This window comes from Mauremys reevesii, linkage group 1, assembly GCF_016161935.1.
Source record: "Mauremys reevesii isolate NIE-2019 linkage group 1, ASM1616193v1, whole genome shotgun sequence".
Lineage (NCBI taxonomy): Eukaryota > Metazoa > Chordata > Testudines > Geoemydidae > Mauremys > Mauremys reevesii.
Window position 1 is genome coordinate 179,649,723 of NC_052623.1, and position 25,869 is coordinate 179,675,591.

Consider the following 25,869-nt stretch of genomic DNA (forward strand, 5'->3'; position numbering starts at 1 on the left):
AACACTTCATTCACTTTGAGACATTTTTCTTGTCCTTATTTTTTGTAACAAAAATGGTTGAAGGAAGAGGACAGCATCAGCATTGACAAGTGGCAGCAGAAAGGAAGAGGAATGGTGGTTAACAAATTTATTTTAATACATCCTGTAACCTCATGATTGATTATAGGAAAAAACAGATTGTTTCACCTTTTTCCACAATTGGATTTTCTAGTTAAATCCAGAATTGCCAATGTGCAATAAAACACCTTTGTGAAAGCAAGAATCTCTCTAACTCATCATTCCACCCTCCCCTCCAGCACAAAACAATGCATAAAAGCCACAAAACTGATTACCATCAGCAGAGTTTTCTTTTTAATGTATTAGACCTTTAATCTTTTCTTAAGTGATAGCCATTAGAATTATTAAACTACTTCCCTTCCTCCTGCCAATGTCTATTTTTTGAATGAATTGACTCAGGTATTTAAAATATATTACTGCATCATTTCCACAGACCCCCATCTGTCTTTTAGAGTAAATCTTGCATTGTTTAGTTTAATGAAGTCCTCCCAGCACCTTCTGCAAAGCCTGTAGCTCCCTGTTAGAGAATAGCAGCAGTTGCTGCAGCTATTCTGTCCTCAATGCGATCCCAGGGATTCCTAAATTCACAGGGATTCCTCCAGATAGAATTCAAAGCAGAAAGAGGTCTCCCCACTACCATTGTCTGCTGGGAGAGGATCTCTGGTCTCAGGGATTCTGATTTCACTTTCCACTTCTCTTTCAAGCCATGAATTGAGCAAGTATTGGCTTAAAGAATGTCCTGACCCATTTATAACAATTTACACACTTCTAAAAGGATTACAGCACTGCAAGCTCAATAGCTAGCAGTGGCAGGCCAGAGAGGTTCTTTTCATACAGGGAACAACTAAAACAATTGGCTCAGATGTTCAGAAGTGACTGGTGATTTGGGGTGCCAAGTCTGAGACATCTTAAAGGGTGGGGGTCTGTTTTTCAGAAATTGATGAACATCTACTCTTTGAATATCAGGCCTTTTAAAGCACCTCATGCTGGGCACACAAAACTTGAGGTACTCCAAATGACTAGTCATTTTTGAAAATATTGGCCAATGATTAACATTTTATTATTATTTACTACAATTTAAATGTTAACACCTAGAGCCCAAGAAGTTTGGGATCCCATTGTGCTAGATGTTGGACAAATTATGAAGCAGTCCCTGCCTCACTTCTAAATTTAGGGCTTGTCTACATGGCAAATTACTGCACGGTAAGCCAGGGTATGATTACAGCCCACCATCTTGCTGCACAGTAACATCCTTTGAAGACAAGTCCTTAGTGTAAGTGCAATGCCTATAAACAGGATGAATTAATAGTGCGGGTTTAGAACATGTCATGGAGAAAGACTTGGCTAAATTCTTCTACCAAATGCAACCTCACTGACTTTTGATCCATGCTGGCTACTGTCCTTTGAGAAGAGTAACATTTAGGCACTGTGGGGAAAGCATTTTGGTAGCACAGATATTGTGCATTTTGGCACATTATGATCCAATCCTACAAACCCTTAAGCACATGAGTAACTTGACACATGTGAGTAGTCCCACTGGACAGAATTCAATTCATGCTTAAGTGTTTGCAAGATTAGGGGCTTTGAAGACCTCAACTGGTTCCACAAGCAAAATTTAGCAGCTCACACTTCATTTGTTACAGTCAATTTATCTTCAGTAAATAAATTAGCATCTTAAAAGAGAACAAGTAATTTTCTGACATGAACAATAAAAGGTGGTGCTATGTATATACAATAAGGAAACATTGCAGAGTCAAGATTGCTTACTGTAACCCATAATTTATGCTTAGATAATATCAAAAGTTACATCAATGATTTATTTTTAGCAAGTTCACCCACTTGCCCCATTTTCCCTCATAGCTCATTTGTTTGATATAGGCAATAAGACATTCCATTTATCTTAATTATTTTATTCTTGTTAACCACATTCCTAGAGTGCAACTATAAACATTAGGTAAGATTGCAGCAAGTAAATGTGTCTATCATCAGTAATAAAAAAGGTAGGTACTATATTTGGTTTATGAAATAGCGTAAGGGGGCAATGACTCACATGGCAGCACCTCCTGCTGGTCATCCAGGGAATTGGCATTCCAGCCTCCAGAGTGCCCTTTGCAGGCCGGTGTCTCGCTTGCCACTGCTCCCCCCCCCCCCGGTGCCCCTTCTCTTGAGGTTCTGCCCCCTGCAGTACCCTGCAGTCTCACTGGGTCTCCCCTCCCTGGGGAACCCCCAGCTTCCTATCCCCACCTCAGTCTTTGGCTACTGCAGTCACCATCTAGCCCTGCTCACTGCGGCAGACTGCAGTGTAAAAGCCACTCATCATTGGCAAGGAGGGTTTGGACCTGCTGCCTCTACCTACTCTTGGGCTGCCCCTCTGCAACCCCAGTACGTTCTTGGCCTTTAACAAGGCCTGCAGCTTGGGGATTTTCCAGGCTGGAGTTCCCCAGCCCCTCTGGCCTTTCCCCAGCCCTGCTCCACTTTAGGTACCCTACTCAGCAGCCAGACCTGTCCATCACTCTCAATAGCTAGAGAGAAAGTGTCTCTCTTTAGCATCTGGCCCCAGCCCACTTATATAAGGTGACAGCTGTGGTCAGCGACTCACTCAGCTTCTCACAGCTGTTCTCACTTCCTTTCCCTGCTACAGCCCTCTCCAGGGCTGCTTTTAACCCCTTGAGGGCCGGAGCGGGGTGATGACCCCGCTACAAATAATGTCTCTCTTCTGGGGACGTGAATTCAGCTGTTGTCTTCGATCACAAATGAAAATAAGTTTGCCTGGATCAGCTTAGTCCTTGATAAATAGCTCTCTTTGTAACAAAACAATCAAAACTTTGGCACAAATTGGCAGCATAATTAGTTGTCACTGGCTATTTGGAAGAGATGCAGCTGTGGGGTGTTTAGGTCATGATTAGGATACATAGCTATCGTTTTGTGAGGAACCTTGCATACAAGGTGAAAAATCCTTTTCTCAGTTGCATCAAAGTATCCCCAATGAAGACACCTAAGAATATTGCACAATCTTCAGCTGAACACCTCAGTTTTAGACCTTGCCAAAACAGACTGAGATTAACCGGTTAGCAGATTGAAAATTAACTAAATTGTGGCAAATTTATTAACAGAGTCACAGATTTTAAGGCCAGAAGAGACCATTAGATCATCTAGTCTGACCTAGATATACATATGACTCAGAAAGTCCCCCCACCAACCCATATTAAAAGACAATTAAGGCTGCAGAGGCAAGCATTCAAAAGTCAGGAAATGCCACAATTAAGGTTGTCTGTATACCCTTAATTCAGGTGTGTGTATGTGTATGTGTATCTATCCATCTATCTCATGATAGAGTACTTATTTACATGACCACATACTATTTTTGCCATAGAACTCTTGCTTCATTCAGTGAACTTGATCTGAGAATGAATCAGGGTTGGGTAGTAAAAGAAACTTGTCTATAGAACTGCTGAGTCTCAACGAAAATGTTGTCAGAATTTTTTTAGTTTGGGCAAGATAATACATTTTTCCCTGGCCTTGTTCTTCAAAAAGGCTGGGTTTTGGCAAAAAATTTCCAAACTAATTCAGCCTGAGGCAGACAGCCAGCATGGAAAATTTCAGCCCAAATGGTTAAAATGTAGCAATGTTAAAAGCAACATTTTTTATAATGGAAAGTGTTACAGGCAGTGCTACCTGTCCCACTTTATATATAAATAAAGTGGAACGGGAAGCACTGCCTATTAAGGTTGCCCAACACTTTCCATGTGTTAATGATATTGTACTAAGGACAAAAAAAAAAATCTAGTAGGGATCAGGCTGAGCCCATCTCAATAATTTTTCCTTGTGCCTTGAGCTAACATTTGAAGTCAGATCTCCAGAAGTGAGGGCTAGTATATTAACCAAATACACCATCTACCCTTATAGTAACAATATAGCACCTTTCATCTGAACACCTGAAAGTGCTTTGCAAACATTACTTAAGCCTCACAATAGCCCCAGGAGGAAAGTAAGTGTCCCATTTTACAAATGGGGTAATGGAGGTGCAGTGGGGTTAAATGTGTTGCCTCAGCTCCACAGAGGAGTTCTATGGCACATATGAGAATAGATCCCAGCTCTCCTATCGCTAAATCCAGTGCCCTAGCCACAAGACCACCTTTCCACAGAAAGATTCATGTTAGAACTGACTGCAACAAATTAACTAGGTGAAGGCAAGCCAAGTTAAGTTTTAAGTTTTAATAAACACATAACCTAAGCTACTCCAGAACTCTCTTTTACCATTAGTATTTTATACAAGTGACTTTTTTCCCCCAAAGACTTGAGCCAAATGATACTATGCATTTTGCTAGAAAGGAGGTGGAAAGAAGAGTCAGGAAATGCTGTAAACCAGTGTTATCCAAACTTGGGAAGTCACTTGTTCAGGGAAAGCCCCTGGAGGGCCGGGCCGGTTTGTTTACCTGCTGTGCCCGCAGGTCTGGCCAATTGTGGCTTCCACTGGCTGCGATTTGCACTCCAGGCCAATGGGGGTTGGAGGAAGCGGCGTGGACCAAGGGATGTGCTGGCCCCTGCTTCCCGCAGCCCCCATTGGCCTGGAGCAGCAAACTGCGGCCAGTGGAGCTGCCATTGGCTGGACCTGTGGACGCGGCAGGTAAACAAACCTGCCTGGCCCGCTAGGGGCTTTCCCTGAACAAGCAGCGACCCAAGTTTGGGAAACACTGCTTTAAACCATATGGGTGGGGAAGATCAGAGGAAGACTTCTTAATTCCATGGATCCTAAGGATCCATGAGAAAAGCTAACTTCCCTGACATTTCCATCCAAGTTACTGCCCCTTCCCTCTCCTCAGAGCAGGAGACATCACACAGTAGAAATTAAAGGATTCTTTTAGTAGTGTGCATTTTCACTGGTCTTTTAGATGGTATTTAAACTGTTGCCGGGGTTCATGCCACCAGTGACTCTTTTCCTGCTCATCTCAGTGCATACACAGACTTGTATATCCCCACTCCAGCCCACAGAGCCGAAATTGCACAATGTTAGTACAAAGGAGCTTTCCTGGAAAAGGGAATTAGGGGCAGGTCACAAACCTACACTCATTCTTATGTAGCCACTGGGACATTACCTTTCCTTTTGACTCCTTTCCTCCCCACCCTATTACACACCATAAGGAATAAGGCATAAGGCCTCTTAATAAAGTATCTAGCAGTTTAACTTATGTATATTGCTAGAAACAGAGCCTGATTCATCACTGCATTGACTCCTCTTATGCCATTCTAAGGCCTGGTCTACACTACAGGGTTGAGTCAACAAAAGCTGCCTTGTGTCGACTTAACTGTGGAAGTGTCTTAACTTAAATTTGGCTCCTGCTGCTGTAAATGCCTCTATGCCAATTAACACCTCCTCCCTGAGTGGTGTAGAGTCACGGTTGATTTAATTCGGTTGATACGGTGTCAGTATAAACACTGCATTGCTTACATCAACTGTTACAGGCTTTCAGGAGCCATCCCACAATGCCCCACACTGACAATACAATCAAAACAAGTGTTCCTGGTTAGGACACGCACCACCAACACAAGGAGCAAAGTATGCACACACACACAAGCGATTTAATAACTGTGGTGGTTGCATGCCAACATAACTTAGGTCAACATGATTATGTAATGTAGACATGGCCTAATACTATTGAAATCAAATGGGATAAAGTTGGAGTGGGGCTGTGGTGAATCAGCCCAGAGAGTACAAAGTGCTAATACTGATACAGATGGTGTTATTTTTGCAGACCTCATGAATCAAATGTAGGCTTCTCACTGCAGTGAAGCTGTAGGACACTTGGAAGTACAAATGAAATACAGCTCTTTGGACAGCATGACAAGGGTGCTGACAAATACAGTAGTCTAGTTCTGTGTAAATTTGTTAGTGTCTCCCCCCAGAGCTCACTGCTTACCAACTTCCTTTATTCCACAAGCATAATGCCAAACGCTTGTGTGTTTGTATTCTGCAGACTATGACCACACGTTAACCCCAATAGTATGGTTTTAACTTTTGCCTTTAAACCTGGTGCAATGTTAGGACACTTAAAGCAGAACAAAATGAAGGGAAACATGACATAAAAAGCAATGTGTTTAAACAATTGGAATCACATTTGCTCTGTGAGATGGTTTAAGGGTTTCCACATATTCAAGTTTGGGTATATGTACAGCCCAAAGCAAACAGTTGGTGGGAAGGAAGATTAAAAAATGAACTTAAGAGATATTTATGAAGTTCTCTTTACCAAGCCTGCAAATGCAGTTATTTCAGATACATACTTGATATGAAATGTAGCTATTGCTTGGGAAAAAAACCCACTTGTATATCAATTGATGAAATATAGTATAATGATTATCTAATGGGTATAATAAAATAACCTCAAATGATTAAATCTGCTATGTCCTAATTTATGTCATTACTTTACTTACAAGGAAACCTTTCTTAATAAACACTTGGTAGAATAGATGTCTTAAATATGTATCATTTTAGACCTTTTACATATACTGCAACAGAGATCAAGTTTTGGCATATCCAGCCTCAGAGAAGTACTTTGAGAAAACTAAAGGTCATAAATTACTAATTACATAAAACTTACAATTGCCAAATTATGATTGTTTCCAGAAATGAGATTACTATAGCAAAAAGCAAATAGTGTGGCTTCCTAGGATTGCAAGATTCTTGGCCAACAAACAGAAAGAGTTGCAGAGATGTGTCCAACACTGATCTAAGGTAAGCCCTAATTTTACCATTTAAGGGTTGCATATATTTACTGAAAGATAAATGAAGTCAGCTGTAACTGCATAGCTAAACCATCACATCCCATGGCTAGTAACCTCCATGTGTCCCAGGGAATTGACTAAAAGTTGCCTACAATTCTCTCATTGTCACATACTCTGCATCTCCTTTGATTTTTACTTTGCCACTGTAATCAGCCCAGAGAAGGAGTGGGTGTGGGATGTATGCAGTGTTGCTGTAGCTATGTCAGTCCCAGGATATTAGAGAAACAAGGTGAGTGAAGGAATATCATTAATTGGATCAACTTCTGTTGGAGCGAGAGACAAGCTTTAGAGCTACGCAGAGCTCTTCTTTGGGTTTGGGAAAGGTACTCCGAGTGTTTGCATTTATCCTAAGGGACCATTCAAGGTGAAGTGGCCCAATAACACTGTAGTCATAGGACAAAAGTGGGGGGCACTAGTGGATTACAGATAATAGTAATAAACCAGAAATCCAGCATCTGTGGGTGAATACTTTTCACAAAGCAATCACTCTATGTCTGACCTATCAGTCCTCAAAGGAAAGCTGCACAACACTTTCGAGACTAGCCTGGGAGCTTAAACTCATAACTTTTCTAAACACTAAAAACCGTGGTCATATGACTAGAGGGGTGTTAATGGGCAACTTCACCTTGAAAGGTCCCTCAGAATAGGTGCGAATTACTTATGTTAAACTATCTGTTCGACCTTGTATTTAGCTGTGACACTCAGTATCTGTCCCAGACCTGAGGAAAAGCTCTGTGTAGCTCAAAAGCTTGTCTCTCTCACCAGCAGAAGTTGGCCCAATAAAAGATTATCTAACCCACCTTGTCTCTGAGTGTGGACTGGTAAACCAAAATATAGAAACTTTATCTCATTAATTCATTAGGGTCTGAACTGTTAACTGTTTTATTACTCTCAATATTAGATTTTCCCATTTCCCAAAGGTGAATATAAAAATACAGGGTGGATCTGAATGGCTCTCTTCATAAGCAGGCAAGTTAAAAGAAAAAGACAGTGGTCTGAACAATAAAAATGCAATGACAGTTTTTTATAGCATCTTTCATATACAGTACTAAAAAGCCCCTGTATGGACACAGCTAGACTCAGTGTCCTGTAGCTTGTGGAGCCATTTACACCAGGGCAAAGGGACTGGGAAACACTGCCCTTCTGATTTCTAAGCATTTTGCACCCTCTTTACACTGGTGCAAATGACTCCAAAGGTGCAGGACAACAATGAATTGGGCCCAGTGTTCTCCTTAAGATCTAAAGTGACTCAGAAGTTTTGTGGGGGAGGGGCAAGATTCCAGAGAGATGCCGTGGAACAAGCAAGGCTGCCAACTTGGGAGAGTCATAGGGAAGAGAGCAGGCCAAAAACACAGGCGTGAGAAGGAAAACAGGTTATTGTTAGAATGGAGAAAGTCAATGGAGTCTGTAAAGGCAGGAAAGCTATCTTGAGTGGCATTCAGATAAAACAGTTAAGCTAGTGAAGGCGACCTAGAACATGAGACATGTGATCCTGACTCAAACTCCCTCCCAGAAGGAAAAGGAGGGAGGATTTTGGGAGACCATTAAAAAGAAGAGCATAGTTGAGAAGAGAAGCGTTACCAACCTCTGCCTTTTGGGATAGTGAATGTGAGGGCAGTAATCTCCTACAGTGATAGGGTTGTCAATTGTCTAATTGTACAAACCCCAACACCCTTGCCCGCCCCCACTCACTCCATCCCCCCTCTTTCTGTCACTTGCTCTCCCCCACCCTCACTTTCACTGGGCTGGGGCATCGGGTTGGAGTGTGGAAGGGAATGTGGGCTCTGGGTGGGGGGTTCGGATTGTGGGAGAGGGCTCCTGGCTGAGCCTGGGGCAGGGGGTTGGGGTGTGGGAGGGACGCAGGCTCTGGGAAGGAGTTTGAGTGTAGGGGGGCTCAGGGCTGGGATGGGGGTTGCGGTGTGGGAGGGGGTTCAGGGTGGGGGCTCCAGCCGGGCAGTGCTTACCTTGGGCAGTTCCTGGGAAGCAGCCACCATATCTGGCTCCTAGATTTAGGGGTGGCCAGGTGGCTCTGCCTGCTGCCTCTGCCTGCAGGCACCAGAGCTGTAGAGTTAGCGCTCGGGGCGGGGGCAGTGTGCAGAGACCCCCTGGCCTTCCCTGCACCTAGGAGCTAGAGGGACTTGCTGGCCACTTCTGGGAGCCGTGTGGATCCAGGGTAGCTAGGGAGCCTGCCTTAGCGCCCTCTGCTGCACCCCCCCCCTTGCTGCCTACTGGACTTTTAGGGGCCTAAATCTCCTGGATTGGCTTCAGTAGCCACCAGGAGATTGAGGCCCATTCTGGGAGACTCATGGCCAATCCAGGAGGATTGGCAACCCTGTGATGATTTGACCAGTTACTCCACCACATTCACCTCTTAGTTTATCTTTGAATAGGGTATTATTTAGCATTCAGTAATGCCCCTATAGCCTCTTTCCCTCTCTCTGTAACCCACAAAGTAGTAGGTAACAGAATTGTCAGAGGAGAGTGAATGTGTGTGAGAGAGAGAGAAACATACAGACTGCACTGAATAGAAAGGTGGCAATGCATGATGCTCCCCTCCCTCCCCACCATTATATAGTCAACCTCATGGCTTACTGCAAAAGATTCACAGACAGAATGATCATGAACCAATATGGGTTGTTGAAGGGAGGAGCTGCACCAAATGATACACTTCTTACAAGAACCATGTACCTTAAAGCCTAAAAGGCTCTGCAAGTTAATGCTGGTTCAAGCAGCACTAATGCAAGCCCTCTGAACCTCCTCTGCAGGGTCACAGAATGCTAGTTAGCTGACAAGGTGATGGCAAGATGGCTAATGGCCTGGGCATACAGTTTAGGCCAAGCTGAAAGCAGTACAGATGGAGAATTCTATACATTTGGTCAGGAGCTGGTGTATTAGGGCATGGATGTGTGTATCCTTGGCCCTCTGCTAGGTGTCACAGGCCCAGCCTCTGTCTGCTTCTCCTGAAGGCTGGATAGAAGAATGCATGATCTATGTGGGCATTACAACATTGTGGATTTTTTTATATAGGTGAACCCCACTCACTTTTCTTTTAAAGGAGGGGAACACTGAGGCCTAATTGATTGGTTGGTGAAAAATTCCATATGAACAAAAACATTTGTCTAGCTTCTTGCACATTACTACAAACCATAGAACTTACATGGCAGAAATAATTTGCATTTGCTGTCAGCCAACATAAATGTATTGTTTGGTATTTTTCTGAATCTTTCTACTGTCTGTAATTGTGGATTGCATTATGGGATTTTCAATACACTTTTGATGCACCCATAGGGGCACAGAGTATCCAAAGACCAACTTTTAAAAACCATCAGCCAGTGTCTTAAATGCCTACACTGAATTCTGAAATTAAGCACATTTCTGAAGTTATTTTTGGTAAAAAAATTAAACCAAAATTTCTGATGTCCTTTGGCAATCTTTATCTCACACATGCTGAATATAGAAGAAATATTATGAAGGCAGTTAATCCATAAGGTGGATACCTTCCTTTCAGGTATCTTGAGAAATTTTGTACATCTGTAATATTTAATTATGGTAAATACAGTACATTACACAGCTACAGCTTGTTGTATGTCATCCTGGAGGCACCCATTGCCCCATTCTTTCCTCCAGATCTTTTCTACTTCTCCAGATCCATAGAAAGAACATGTACGTATTTTTCAGGATTCATATGTTAAAATAAGTTATGAGAACTTAGATTTAGGAAGCAGCATTTTCTGCAAAACAGCCATTCAGTCACTCATTAGAATAATTATGAACCCTCTGTCTTTCCTTCCTGCAGGTTTAATATATTATTTTTTCATATATAAACATAAGCTGGAAGAATCTCTTGTGCTCTACATTAGTGTGACTTATTGCTAATTAATCCATTTGTGCTACCACTGAGGAAGAGGTAAAGGAGATTTGTCTTCCCAAACTTTTAACTGTCTTAAATGCAGATGCAAAATTAATGCATTCTCACTTCTGCTCACTGCCCCTGGCCCCCAATAAACACTTGTTGTTTTTTAACACAGTTGCTACATTGAATTCATGAGATCATGACATGGCTATTCAGATCCATACCAATTACCCAGCAGAAAAAAAAAGCTGCTCATATATAGCATCTGTCAGTCCCCCAAAAGTGGATTTGTCACATCCTTGCCCTGTTAGCCCATGCACTCTTGGTCAGGAATGGCTTTAATATTTGGGGGAGGGGCAGCAAGGTTAGTCGTAGGAGACCTCAAGCTGTGGTACGATACCTTGTGCCGTCACAGAATGTTTATGGCTTCACATCACAGCATTGCTTGATGGTGATGCTGCTGGCTCTTTTCCTATTGGCATAAAAATCAGTACAAGGTGATGTTGCATTGCAATGCAATGGCCCATTCTCCTATTTACCAATGCAGATAAACTAAAAATAAATACAATTTAATGAGCTTAACGTTGCATTTGTCTCTTCTGTATTTTTCCTTATCTTTAGTCCCTTCTTTTTCTCTACCTCCCACTTTCATACCTCCATTCCATCTTTTCTTTCCTTCTGATATGGTTTTATCACCATGCCATTTCTACCTTGTATATTATTTTCTGCTCTTTCCTTCCTAGATCTCCCCCATCCTCACTTCACTTTACCTCTTGCTCAGTCATTCTCCCCCTTCCCCCATCTATTTATAGACTTTTCTATAGTGCTCATATTAACAATACCTGAGTGCCATGCAAGACTAATGAATTTATACTCCTAAACACCCCTGAAGTAGGGAAGTGCTATTATTTTCATTTTACAAATTTTACTTTCTTTCCTTTGCCCTCTTCTCTATCTCTGTTACTTAAAGGCTCTTTCCTTTTCCATGCAAATCAAATTTTCTTCATAGGATTTTCCTCCACAGTGATCTCCTGGCAAGTCAAGAAGGGATGAGGTTGATATTCAAGGCCACTGACCTTTTGCTGTCAGTGGAGCTGTCTGTGCATGGCTCCTTGGGCAAGCTGCCTGTGGTGGTTTCTCCACTGAGCTGCTTTGCTCCTGCTCTCTGCTCATTAGAGTCTGTAATGGCAGCTCAAGGGAGGATCAAGATGGCCCAACAATGTTAGCAACCAGTGGGTTAGTGGAATGAAGCTTGCTGTGGCTCTCACACAGTCAATAGCTTCACAGGTAGCTGCTGCAGCAGCAAATGGGTCACGAGTCCTCAAACAATCATTGAGAGGAAGGTCCCATGGATTTGCAGGCCTCAAAGGCTGGTTCTTGCTACATGTTTCTTTAACATTTTGAGTTGGCTCCTAGTGATTTAATATTCTTTAAACCACATGTGAAGAGATACTAAAGAACCTTTGCCATCTACTATTATTCTCAGTTCTTGTTTGGAAATACTGCGTTCCAAGCATTTCCCTACCATTAGATATCTGCCTTTCAGGTGATCTTTCCCCATATGTACAGTAGCAGCCTGTACTCTGGTTCAATTTAAATATTTACTCCCCAAGGCCCTGGTCTTGCAAAAAGAACCGCAAAGTCGAGCCCTGTGCCTGCACAGTGCTCCAACTAAAGTTAACTGATCAAGGATCCACCCATGTGGTTATTAGTGCAAATCCAATTCCCTATGCTCAATAGTTCTCCTAAATCCATCAAAGGATTGTGCTATTTACCTCTTACTCCATGTCATTAACAAAGAATGCATCTACACTACAGCTGGAAGCACACTTTGCAGCTTTGGTGAGCAGAGCTAATGTGTGTCTGTGTGATGGGGTGTGCAAACCCCACACTGGGCACAAGGGGTTAAGGAACTGCTCTGGGCCCATCTAGCCCTGCCCTGCCACACCTGTAGGAAATGCTCCAGCTGCAGGAGGGGTTAAAAGGCAGGGGAACAGCTGACTTGGGGGAAGACAGCAGATCTGCTACTTGCAGCTCCAGCAGAGGAGAGTGGAGGGAAAGGCAGAATCTCTCCCTAAAACAACTGCCCAAAGGTCCCTCCTGGAGGGAAGGGAGGACCTGCCACAGAGACTACTGGAGAGGGAAGCATTCCCTTCTCCCCCTCATATGAACTCTGGACTTTCATAACCCCCTTTATTTTTTGTTTGGACTACCCCAGCAGGGGAAAACCCTTGGACTGAGCTGGCTCAGGAAGATGGGCCATACCACAGGAACAGGCAGTTGCTGCCTGCTGCAAGTCAGGTATATCGTATCAGGGCAACTGTCCTTGGATTCAGGGAAATATGGCCTAATGACTAAATGAGACCACTCTCCTCTGAGCAAGGTGGCATGGCCTAGTGGCCAGAGCCAATGGGGTAACCATCCTATGCAGGGCAGTGTTGCCTAGCAGACAGTCTGTAGGACTGCCCTTTGGGGTGGGGCAGTATGACCTAGTGGCCAGGCAGGGGGTGGGCCACTACCCAGAGCAGGTTGGTGGCCAGGGTAAGGGGTCCCCAACAAGGGTCCTATCAGCAGCAAGTGTATCTGCCACTGAGTCAGCGGGGATCTGTCCAAAACAGACTGACTGGTCTGATTTGTGGAACTGGAACAATGCCTAGCAACCCTGGGCTACTCCCTACCCTGTCTTCCTGGGCTGTAGTCCACAGGTCCTCTGGGATAGTTGGCTGGTGAAGTTCCCGATGACTCCTTCCCCTCATGGGCTTCTGCAGACAGCTGGGTATTCAGCTGGGTCTCAGCACACCTGGCCTATTTGGTCTGGTGCTCTGGCAGTTCCCAGGCAGGCGCCTGCAGCACACATCCTCTCTCCTCAGCAGTCAGGGCAGACTGAACTGGGCTACTCCCTTTTATACTGTGGTTCCAGTTGGAACATGCCAAGCAGGTGTGAGAGGCCTGGCTTCCTCAGCCCACAGTATGGGGTTAACCCCTTCCTGTCCAGTGCGGGGCAGGTATACCCCATCACACCGCCAAAGAGAGGAAGAGAACTACCATGCTGCACACCAGGGATCGGCAACCTTCGGCCCAGGGCCCGCCCAGGTGAGCCCCTTGGCAGGCCTGGCCTGTTTGTTTACCTGCTGCGTCCACAGGTTCAGCCGATCATGGCTTCCAGAGGCTGCGGTTCGCCACTCCAGGCCAATGGGGGCTGCGAGAAACCATGGCCAGCACATCCCTCGGCCCGCACTGCTTCCCGCAGCCTCCATTGGCCTGGAGTGGTGAACCACGAGCAGTGGCAGCTGCAATCGGCCAAACCTGCAGATGTGGCAGGTAAACAAACTGGCCTGGTCTGACAGGGGGCTTATCCTGGCAGGCCGCATACCAAAGGTTGCTGATCCTTGCTGCACACCATCACCAGCAGGTACCTTGTATTGAATGAGCACCCTTCACACTACCTTAACCGGTATGGTGACTTTTGGACAATTGAAGTGGGAGAGATAGGAAGTGGCCCAGGTAGGGCAGTCTGAAGCAGCCTCAGCTGTCAGATCGCAGATAGCCATCAAAGGGCCCTGGGTCAGAGCCTGGTGGAGTAGGGGTGCACTGGCTCCCTTATCAACAACCTCCTGTAGGTCATGGGTCTAAGCCTAGACTATGAGGTGACACTACCATACCAACCAGCCCCCAAGTGAGGACCACCACAGTCTGTCTAAGCTAGAGTGCTAAAAACAGTAACATTGCAAAGAGTGGCATAGGCAGTGTCTTGGGCTAGCCACCTAAGTATTAACTTGCCCACTCCACCTGGGTACATACTCTGGTGACTAGCTAGAGCAGCCACCCATGCTATCCCTCGCTACACTGGTATTTTTAGTCCGCTAGCCCAAGCAGAGCTAGCACATCTGTCTACCTGAGCTGGGAATCTTGCTCCCAGTGGCAGTGTAGATGTACCCAAAGAGGCCAGGTTCATCTGTGTGAATGAATGTGACATCTCTTTCACACAATGGGTTTCTGATTATTGTTATCTACCCTTTGTTTGCATTCTCTCAGTCAGCTTTCACTCCACATCACCAAATTCCCATCCAAGCCAATGTAAATTAATTTGTTTACATTTCATAAGCATTATAGGAAACACATTTTTGGATGTCCAGATTTATTATGTCTGAATCCCTTCTGTACACTGGTTCTATAATTTTGGTTAAAAAAAAAAGTGGTTGAGTTTAACCGAAAGCATTTGTTTGGTGCTGTCTCAGGGCCTTGTGAAAACTCAAGTATGGAAGTCTTGAAGCTTAGTCAAGTTTAATAGTGATTATAGAACACTAAGGACTTTCCCAACTGGAACAAAATGCCAGCTTCTCTCCATGCCCCTCTCTGTCATCTCTCATAATGAAACAACTCTTCTTTCCCTCAGGTTGACCAAAAATCTTAGCAGCATGTTTGATCTCCACTTGTCATTTGATCCTAATTTGATCCAGGTGGTGACAATAGATATTTTCTATATCTGAAATATAGCCATACTCAAGCCACTCTCTCTCAGATATTAATGCCCTCATACACGATAATATCTCTATTGGCTGGAAATAAATTAATTCTTTATACTTTGATATTTCTTAATATTCTGCAATGCACACCCTAGTTCTTATGCACACCCTAGTAATGCAATGCATACCCTAGTAATTATGTTACAGCCTTTTCACACCACTCTGGTGTCATAAAGCAGTCCTACAGTACGTAGAAATAACCCCCTGAGAATAACTCCTGCACAAAAAGCCTTCCTGGTGGTGTAGAACTGGCACAAGGGTTGTACTCCCAGGTCTGGCTGCAAAGGGCCAAACAACAGGTGTGGCAAGAGTTTGCTGCACTGGGACTGTTCTTTGCTTCCTAGTGCCCATAAGGGGCCATGAAAGTCAGAGACCTGAGATGGCTCCAATTTACCCCAGGAGCTGGGCAGGCCCCAACATAGTCCTAGAATAAAGGGAGTGCAAAGGTGGCTTAAATCCTTCACTCTGAGAAACAGGCACGTGTTGTTCTTTAGTCACAAGTTGGCAGCAGCAACACCTGCACAATTTTTTAAAGTAGTCTTGCGTGACCTTTCATGACCCTAAAAAATGTCACCACAAAGCTGTCCCGGTTTTTGAAAATATCTTCACTCCTGCATTTACTTCTCACATTGGCTTGCTGTGCATAATACTTCTAAACTATCTACATAGGACATCCTTTTTTAACCAGTATGAGTTCATAGTCCCAAGAGAGTTTTAAAAGTAAATGGAAGGCTATTATACCAAGGCTTACAGCTGTGAAGCTGAAGCTCCTTGGGGATTTTCTCAGGGTCTTCAGTTATTTTTTATTCAGCATCTTGATCCTTTTCTTTGGAAGCACTTTTGCCATGCCTATAAAATACTTGATACCTGTCTAGTATTTCGCCAACAAGTCTGGTTTAAGAGACCACCACCCTAACAAAAATGTCTGAGCATAACAAATGTAGATCACACCAATTTGTTTTAGCTACAATAGCAAATTCCTCTTTATACATATTTGGGTTCTTCACTAGCAGCGGGTAATGCTGTCATGGATATAAACATCAGGCTGATAAGTGTACACAAAATCTTTTAAAACAAAATAATGATACATAGTGCATCATTGAAATGCAGCCAACTGTAATCAAATGGGCACAGAACAACATTAGGAGTAAGAGGTATATTTTGGCCAGTGATGGTGGGGAAAAACCTCTATTTTACTAAAAGTGACATGACATCTAAAATCTAGAGAGAATGGGCGCAGGATATCACTTTTAAAAAGGTTTTGCCTGAAAAATATGTGCACACTATCCACACACAACTCAATTTACCCAACTTGGAAGGAGGAGACAGCTTTGCAGGGATTTGAACCTGTGGGTCCACAGCACCTAAGTATTTTAAAGCTGATGGTTACTGTGCTAGTCTATCCCCAAGCAAAGTATTTAATATTACAGACAAAAATCTGCACTAAAAGAATTTTATTTAGGCTGCAAAAGCAAACACTCAAAACATAGGAAGTGATAGATTTATGGTTGCCCAAGGAACTTTCATTCTGCCCCCATTTGTATTCGTCCTGTGCACTAAAGAAGGCAGGGGTCCTCTGGAAAAAAAGAAGTATGTGACCATGTAATTCAAGACTGCATCATAATGCAGACACACAAAGAGGGTTCATTAAGGTTGTACATGAAGCCTTAATTCGGTCATTTTCTAACTTTTGAATGTTTGACTTTACAACGTTAATGTTCTTTAAACACACTTTTTGTATTTAATTTCCTTCGGTTGTCTTTAAAGAAAAGGTAAAAAAACAAATTTTATTATGTGTAACTGAAGAATGTTAAAAAAAGAACAGAAATGGTGATCTTTAACAGTTTGTATCTTAGGCTTGGTCTACACTAGGAACTTATGTTTGTATAACTATGTTGCTTCAGGGAAGCTCTCCTGTTGTGTAGGTAACAGCTTCACTGAAGCACTACAAAAACAATGAGGAGTCCTTGTGGCACCTTAGAGACTAACAAATGTATGCCCAAATAAATTTGTTAGTTTCTAAGGTGCCACAAGGACTCCTCGTTGTTTTTGCTGATACAGACTAAGACAGCTACCACTTTGAAACCTAAAGCACTACAGCAGCTGTTACCAGAAGTGGAATGGAACAAAGAAAAGGCACTTTGGAAGCCCAAGGGTGTTCTCCCTGCTGAGTATCAAAAGCCTGCTGCAGTTGGAGACACATGGTGAGTGAGGAGCACAACCCACAGCCCTGCTAAGATTCTGGACAGGGCTGCAAACTATGTGGCTTCTGTAATTCAGATAAGCCCATAGGACTGATGAAGTTATTCTGGAGGCCTCTCCAGCCTCCAGAACAGCTCAGGATCAGGCAGGCTAAGCCATTATTGCCCTCCTTGCCCCTGGGCTGCAAGTTCTCTGCTGCTCCTTTTAAATTGTGCATCACAGAATCTCCCCAGCAATGTTTACAACACAATTCTTTGCTCCATTTGCTATAGGTTTTCATGTCTGATACAAAAAGCCACAGAAGACTACACAAAATAAAATATCATTAAAATATAAAATAGTTAAAACACTACTGGCACCTTGAAAAAGCAGAAATCTCAAATGGAGCAGATCTTCTGTTTGGTAGATGATGTTTCCCAGCTGTGCTGCTTACCTTATTTTGCAACATTTGCTTCTGCCTTCCTCTCCTTCCAAACAGTCATTCATTAATATTAGCATCATGAAGACACACAGATCTTGATAAGAAGATGGAGACACAAAAGGCATAAATCAAGGAGCTCAAAAGGCAAAAACACAAAGTGTGTGTTTCAGTCAAAAATGCAGTTATCTGTGTCAAAACCTACCTTTTATATAACCGGTCCTAAGTGACTACCCCATGTGCTATATAGTTTTACAGTAAGAGAATTGCTGAAGTGCAACTATAGAGTCATAGAATAACTCATAGAGTTTAAGGCTAGAAGGAATTATTTGATCATGTAGTCTGCCCTCCTGTATATCACAGGCAATTAGGTTTCAACCAGTTACCTCATATTGAGCCCAGACATAGTCCAGAGTTGGTTCCAGACACAGAAACACCCTCTCCTAGGACACTTGCTCAAGCACTATGGCTGCCCAGGTATACACATACAGTGTGTACACAAGAGGCTGCAAGTGCCTAGCTCCATTCTTGATAAGGGTCTGAATGCCACTTCCTCTAAAACCTTCCAGTGTTGTTCCTGAATTAGCCAGAGGGGTTTTGAACTGAAAAAAGGAAGCCTCAGTTCAGGCTCCTGGCATTTTACTGGTGCAATGCCCTCTGACTCTGTTAGTACAACTATTCTGCCCAGAAATAGGCCCAGACCAAAGACCCAGATTTCAATTCTCCCCACCCCCACATTTTGGGAAGGGTTTAAAATCTGAACCAAAACCATGCAACTGAACCTCCCCTCAAATCTGGGTCTGAATTTCACAACTTGGGCCCATCCATGGATCCAACATCAGTAATGAACAATGACACAAAATGTAGAAGTCTGGGGTGTATACTAAAATTACATTATACAACTGAAGTACTATCAACTTTAACTATGTAAGCATACAGAGTATCTGGTCAATGAACTGCATAGCAGGGGTCATGTCTTGAAACTAAGCAAGATTGCAGAAGCAAGATTCTGTGGTTTTGGTTTGGTTTTTTTGCCCAAGACTTACTGGGAAAGGGGAACTGCAGTTTTGGTGGTGGTTGTGCTTTTTCATATTGTGGCGTTATCTGGGGAGTCAGGATCTATTGATTAGGAACTAAGCTTTGATCACTGGGAAGATGAATCAAGTTTTAATACTGAGGTATTTTATGTACATTTTTCATTTTAACTGTCTAATATTACAAATTCCCTATTTTCATTTTTAAGTGCTGGTGCCATTTGACACCATTTAGTCACTAGCGCCCTCTCTTGCTCATTATACTACCAGTCTTCTCTGCAGGGCCTTTGGAATTTGGTGATTTTTCATCGCACTCTGGTTTTCATGTGACGATTCATATTTTACTCAAGTCCTATATTGAGATGGTCAGGAAACATAAATATGCTAGAAAAACTTGGTGAGCTAAAGGTCCTTTCCTAAGTAATTTGTATTCTGTTTCCAGCTAGCTGTAATAACATCAACTCAAAGTGATAAGGATACTGCTAAATTTGCTTTAATTAATGTCAACTCTCTCAGTAATAAATCACTATTAATTCTCAAGTTAGTTTTTGAAAATGGCCTAGATTTTTTGGCTGCCACTAAGATTTGGCTGGAAGTTCTCCCACTTGTGGAGGTCTGTCTGTCTTATTACTCCTTCTTTTCTGTTCTTTGCCTTTCAAGGTGAGCTTCCATCTGGCTTGAAGATACACATAATTACTCTTATTCTTTTAACAAGGGACCTAACTAAATTGTATGTCTCTATCTTAGAAGAAAGCCTTGTTTTAATTCTTAAAGGTAGATGAGAGGTTGGAAGCCCTTGTAGTGTAACGTTCTGAATTTCTTTACACCTTACATTTCATCATACTGGGCAATTAATTCTAATTGGTTATGGTCATCCCAGGGCTGGCTCTAGCCACCAGTGTCCCAAGCATGTGCTTGGGGTGGCACTTTTCAAGGGGCGGCACTCCACACACACCCTTTTTTTTTTTTTTTTTTTTGCTTTGGCGATGGCACTCTGGCTTTTTTTGTTTGTTTGTTTGTTTTTGTGTGGTTTTTGTTGTTGTTGTTGCTTGGGGCGGCAAAAAACCTGGAGCCAGCCCTGGGTCACCCTGTGATATTAGCACATTGTTCCAACTCAGCAATGACACCTATGTTTATTAACAAAGGACTAGATTCTGATGCCTTTTCACAACTCGTATAGGGTGACCAGATGTCCTGATTTATAGGGACAGTCCCGATTTTGGGGTCTTTTTCTTATTTAGGCTCCTATTACCCCCCCCACCCCCTGTCCCGATTTTTCACACTTGCTGTCTGGTCACCCTAAACTCGTATAATACCTTACTCCTTGATAATCCCATTGATTTCTGTGGGACTAACCTGCATATTATTGTAATACTTAAGATAAAAAAAGGATTCAGAATCAGGCGCTCACAGCACATGTCTTTGGGAGAGTTGTTGAATCTACAGTTTAGTGAATGTTTAGCAGGCCTTTCCTAAATTTCATTTGGAAGTTTGCACAGGTTTGTCTAGTACTGTTTTATACGTATTGATAAGTTCCACTTATGCACTGGGGGGTTCGTTCATTAGAATGGCTCCTGTACTCTGCAATTCCTTCAAGGTTTCAGTTTTGATTTCTATTTATACACTTCCACTACTTAACATTATTCAGTCTCATGGTTTGCAATGTCATTTGTATGCAGACAAAACTTGGATATCCTCTCAGTCCCTGCAGATCCTACAAAGAAGTTTGATGTTTTGTATAATTGCCTCTGTGATATTCAATCACAGATAGCTTCAAATTTTGTTAAACTTAACACAGACAAAAAACTGAGTTGCTATTGATTAGTTCACTGATGCAGAGGTCTCAGGTGTCATCTATGGCAGTTTCCATTTGTGGTAGTTCTTTTTATCCTTCAGATAATGCTTGTGACCTGGGGGTCATTGTGGATTCTGTCTTTCTTTTGAAGTTCCCATCAATCATGTAATTAAAATGTCTTACTACTGTCTTTGGAAGCTAGCCAGACTGAGATCTATGCTGTTCTTAGTCCACTTGCTAAAACTTTATTCCATATTTTGTGTCAGACAAGACTACTGCAATTCTTTGTATGCCAGTCCTCTCTGTTATCACCTTCCACTATTTGCATTTGGGACATAATCTAGCTATTAAGTAGTCTAAGTAGTACATACAGCACACAACTCCCCTTTACTGGTTCCCATTCAAAGCAGTGGGCTGATTTTAAGATGTTAGTACTCTTACTTTGTGTAGCTTGGCTTCCTCTTATCTGTGAGGTTTTTTGGTTCTTTATTTAACAGGATGCTCCCTTTCGTCATGGCTGCCAGAATTTTACCATGAGTCCAATGGATTTGCATCTTTGTTGTGTCCTATCCCTGAATTCTGAATTGACTTTTGTTCTAGAGCATCAGAATTTGTCACTTTACATGATTAAACTTCATATATTAGTAGTTGCCAGCAGCACCAGTTAAAGTTGCAGAATAATGTCTGTCCATTAAACTCCTGCTTTCACACACACAGCACTTTCTAAAACATATGTCTTTGGAGCTAAAATTGTTTATGCTTATTTCTGCCTAAAGATTTTTTTTCCAGTTTGAGAAAAATCTACTTAAACAAACAACCCTTTTCTAACATGGCTATGTTTCTAGGTTCAGTGTCACAGGCCAAATTCTGCCCTCAGTTATGTCCACAGACTTCAGTGGGATTTTACAGCAGTAGCTGAAGCTTTGTCTACACAGAAAAATTGTTCTGGTTTAACTTATGGTGTGATTTTAGAAAGATTTCGTTAAACCAATGCAAACCCCTGTTTGAACCCTCTTATTTCACATTAAGAATGTCTTAATTTCGTTTAGTTTAAGCCATGTCCTAATCAATTTAAGCTAAATTGAAACAAGCCTGGTTTTAACAGAAATTAGTGTCCACGCAGGCTGGTTTAAACACCGGTTTAACTAAGTCTTTATAAAAAATCACGCCATATGATTAAAACAATGTAACCTTCCTTCCGATCTGTATCTGGTTCTCTCATTACCTAACATGAGATTCGTTTGGGATGAAATATTTCTTCTCTACACTTTACAGCCAGAGCTAATGCACCAAAAGCACATCTGCTATAAATGACTGTTCACTAGAATAGTGTACCAGTGAGAAATTGAGCAACACTGCTGATATCAGCCTCTAAAATGTTGCCACCTAAAACATCATGTCATTTTTCTAGTTAAAGAAGGAGGGCAACACAGGGCTTCAAATGCTTTCTAAAATGTGCAGACATTAGCTTGTCAAGGTGATGTACTATTGCTTCCTTAGCTCCCTCACCTCCTGTTGCAGTAGTCCAACCACCACTTACACCAGACTGCAGGACAGAAGAATTATGCTCAATGTGGCCCTGTCATCCTTTGCTACCCAGATACAACAAAAATACCAGTGTGTAGAATCTGTGCTCTGGCAGACTTCCGCTAATAAACCTAAGCTGTTCACTGGTATTGTAGAGATTGTTCTTACAGCCTCAAACTCTATATGGCAACTTGGAGCAGGCCACAGGCTTCTTCCCAGGTTGCTGAATGTCTGAGTTTCACTGACACGAACTACTTATTATAACAAAGACCCATGGTCATGGAATTAAAGCACAGTATTCTATTTTCCTAGGGTGATATTCCTCTGCATGCTTACACATGCATATCTATGTGTGGTGTATAGATATGAATATATACCTCCATGCACACATACACACAGTATATAAATCAGATGGATGAGATAAGCTTCATATTTTATTTATTACTAGAACATTAAAATACTGCACAATATGTACTGTGTATAGTGCTAGTCTAATGGCATTTTAGAGTAATTTGTTCCTTGCTGAAACATGAACTTTCATCTATGACAAAGAGATACTGGAACACTCCAGCCTGCTTCAAAGTTGGATGATCTTCCTGAATCATTACAAAATTGTCTGGCAGTAACCACAAGTGTTAATTGCTGCAATGAAAAGATAACTTAGCCTAGCTTCTAATTAGGGAAAGCAAACTGGCCCAAGAAAGAACTGGCCTGAAGCTTTGCCTGTTCCCCTAAACTGAACCCATTCCATTTGGATAAATCTCCCCCAACCCCAGTACCTTAATTCCACTCCCTGCTATTACTACTTCCAGCTCCAAGATCGGATTCTGTCTCTGCCTTGTCTTCCTACTACCTCTCTACCCTCTTTTTAATATCTGACCTACTTTTACCTCATCCTGATCCAAGCCCTCCACCCTTCCGTTGCTATTCCCCAAACACAACATAATCTGAACCCTCCTCCTGTCCATTCCCATGGGATCCAATCTCTGACCACTGATGACCCATCCATGACAGTTTTCAGGTTCACAGTGCACAATGGGATCCAGTCTCTGCTCTTAGGCAAACCTCACTTTTGAAGATCAGACAACTATTAGCAGATCTTGCAATTTTCTGCTGAGCCATGTGCTGCTACTTAATTCACACTTCCCAATGTTCTTGGGCTCATTTAAAGGGGGAACCTAGAGCCTATGTTATGCCTTTGACCACTAGAGCTGCTATATTGCTCTCTCCCTCCGGCATTACTCTGTCATTCACTCTTGGTTACAACACGGGGAGGAAACACTAAAATGCTGGGAAAGTTGACTGATCCAGCAATCTGAGACCATTCAGGCAGGTTTCCATACCTGTAGTCAGAGCTTAAAGTGATCTGAAAAAGATGCTAGGATCTGTCAATCTGGGTGCAGAACCTTTGGTAAAAGAGTGATTAAAGTGCATCCCTCAGAGACCTGGTTCAACTTTTTTTTTTTTTTAACCAGGTCTGCAACTCCTTGCAAACTCCTGCCTCTACTTTAAGCACTGTCAGCAGGACACCTTAGCTTTTCTGCAAGTAAGTGATTTGGGGAATTAGGGGTGTTTCTGGGAGTTTGAAGGGAAGGAGGAAACTGGCACATGCTGGGTTTTTATGGGCAGGCTGCCTAGAAGTTTCTAGAGGAGTGCAGTTTTCTTTCAAAGAGTCAGAGGTTCATTTAAGGTTTGCCTAAGCAATCAAACCTTTTGAGTTCACCCATTCATATAGCCAATGCATTTTATTCTGCCACGTATTATTTGCTACCATGTCAAAGTACTGCTCCAACACACAATGCTAAACATATGAGTGAATTCAGCAGAGATTTTCTTAGTCAGTCCCTTCCCTTAGCTTTGACACAAATAGGTAGCAGAAATTACCTAGAAAATAGGGGAAGTTGCAGACTCCCTTTACTCCCAAGCACAACCCAATGAACAGGTTAAAAGATAAAAATAAATAAATGGGATATCGCTTGCAGCAATATTTGTTCTGCATTATGATACACTGCTTTTTGGCAGCAGTAAAGGTGCACAGAGAATTACTTTATCTCAAATACAGACATGAGTAATAGATGGCAGAATGTACCAAAACTTATACAAGCAGATTTTTGGGACATGCCAAAAATATAGTGGCCCACTGGGTTTATTACTGGCACAGAATCTAAGGAAACTGGCTGAAAACACTACAGAATTCCATGCTTTCCTGATATGAATAGCGCCATGTACTGGCTAAATTCACCACTGCCTTCTACCAGGTGAAATCAGACATGCTCAGCAGCTTGTCAAAGCAGTCTGAGCTCTTACAGTTAATGGAGATTATTCTTTAGTTCAAGAGGCAGCAGTCTATGCTTTTTGAAACAGGTGAATCTGAATTCTATACCCACTGCCAAGTATTAAAGTGCCCATGGTTTGCAGTATAGCCAACCATAAAGCTCTAGTTATCCATATATCTGTAACAATAGATTTTTAAATAGAGATCACAAACTATTGTGTAATTTAGAAAATTTACTTTGATTCTAGGGTGTTGGTTGGGGTTACCAGGCATCCAATTTTCGACCAGAAGGCCCAGTCAAAAAGGGACCCTAGTGGCTCCAGTCAGCACTACTGACTGGGCCATTAAAATTCCAGTTGGTGTGGGGCTGTCAGGCTCCCTGCCCGGCTCTGTGCAGCTCCCGGAAGCAGCGATATGTGTCTCTGGCTCCTAGATGTGGGGCAGCCACAGAGCTCTGCACTCTGCCCCCGCTCCCAGTGCCAGCTCTGCAGCTCCCATTGGCCGGGAACCAGAGCCAATGGAAGCTGCGGGGATGGCGCCTGCAGCGTGCAGAGCCCTCTGGCCCTTCCACCTAGGAGCTGGGGGGGGGGGCTGGGGAACATGCCATTGCTTCCCAGGGGCTGCCTGAGGTAAGCACTGCCCGGACCCTATACCGCAAATGCCCTTCTGTACCCCAACCCCCAGCCCAAAGCCCCCTCCTGCACCCCAAACCCTGCATCCCTGGCCCCACCCGAGAGCCTGCACCCCCAGCCCAGAGCCCATACCTCCTCCCACACCTCAACCCCCTGCCCCAGCCTGGTGAAAATAAGTGAGTGAGCGAGGGTGGAGGAGAGTGAGCGACAGAGGGGATGGAGTGAGCAGAGGGCCGGGGCTTCGGAGAAGGGGCAGGGCAGGGGGGTTTGGTTTTCTGCAAATAGAAAGTTGGCAACCTGAGTGTTGGTGCTGGGCTGTTTGTATCCTCTAACCTGAAAAATATTTTTGGGGGTGCCAACTTGAGAGTCCAGGACTGATTTATCCTCAAAAGCAGCTTGGTTCTTTCTCTTCTGTTCTAACTGGAGTCTGATTTTTGGATATGTTGAAACTCATTACTCCCAATGATGTCAATCGGAGCTGCAGGTGCTCAGCACTCCTAGAAAAGAAAATCCAGCGCTAAGTACTCCCAAATTTGGACACCCAACCATCAGTAGTGGCCTTTGAAATTTTTGAGCTAGATGATGTCCCCAAGAACACAAGAGTCAAGACAGATCTGGGATTTGAATCCACAGCTCCAAACTCTGATACCTGATAAGACTCTTGCAGCTGTATTGGAGGAGCAGCCCAGTGCTTTCTGGGGCCTCGGGTTTCTTGAGGAACTGCAGCTAAGAAGTCTAACTGACATGTGGGGGGTTTTGTATGTACATGA

At 43.1% G+C, this 25,869-nt stretch overlaps 3 long non-coding RNA genes across 3 annotated transcripts in view; 2 read left to right on the forward strand and 1 right to left on the reverse strand.

Annotated features, from left to right (window-relative positions):
- Positions 1–13,555, reverse strand: part of LOC120378955 — a 26,663-nt gene extending 13,108 nt beyond the window's left edge. Inside the window, exons 1-2 of the long non-coding RNA XR_005587523.1 lie at positions 13,369–13,555; positions 11,091–11,162 (exon numbers count right to left, since the gene is read on the reverse strand). This is a non-coding gene — a long non-coding RNA (uncharacterized LOC120378955). The remainder of the gene's footprint in view (positions 1–11,090; positions 11,163–13,368) is intronic.
- On the forward strand, positions 6,712–25,616 carry LOC120378977. The gene is made up of 3 exons (XR_005587525.1): positions 6,712–6,787; positions 23,668–23,738; positions 25,526–25,616. It is a non-coding gene; the product is annotated as an uncharacterized LOC120378977 (long non-coding RNA).
- LOC120378966 lies at positions 12,710–18,011 on the forward strand. The gene is made up of 3 exons (XR_005587524.1): positions 12,710–12,991; positions 17,278–17,420; positions 17,691–18,011. It is a non-coding gene; the product is annotated as an uncharacterized LOC120378966 (long non-coding RNA).
- Positions 25,617–25,869: the final 253 nt, after the last annotated feature.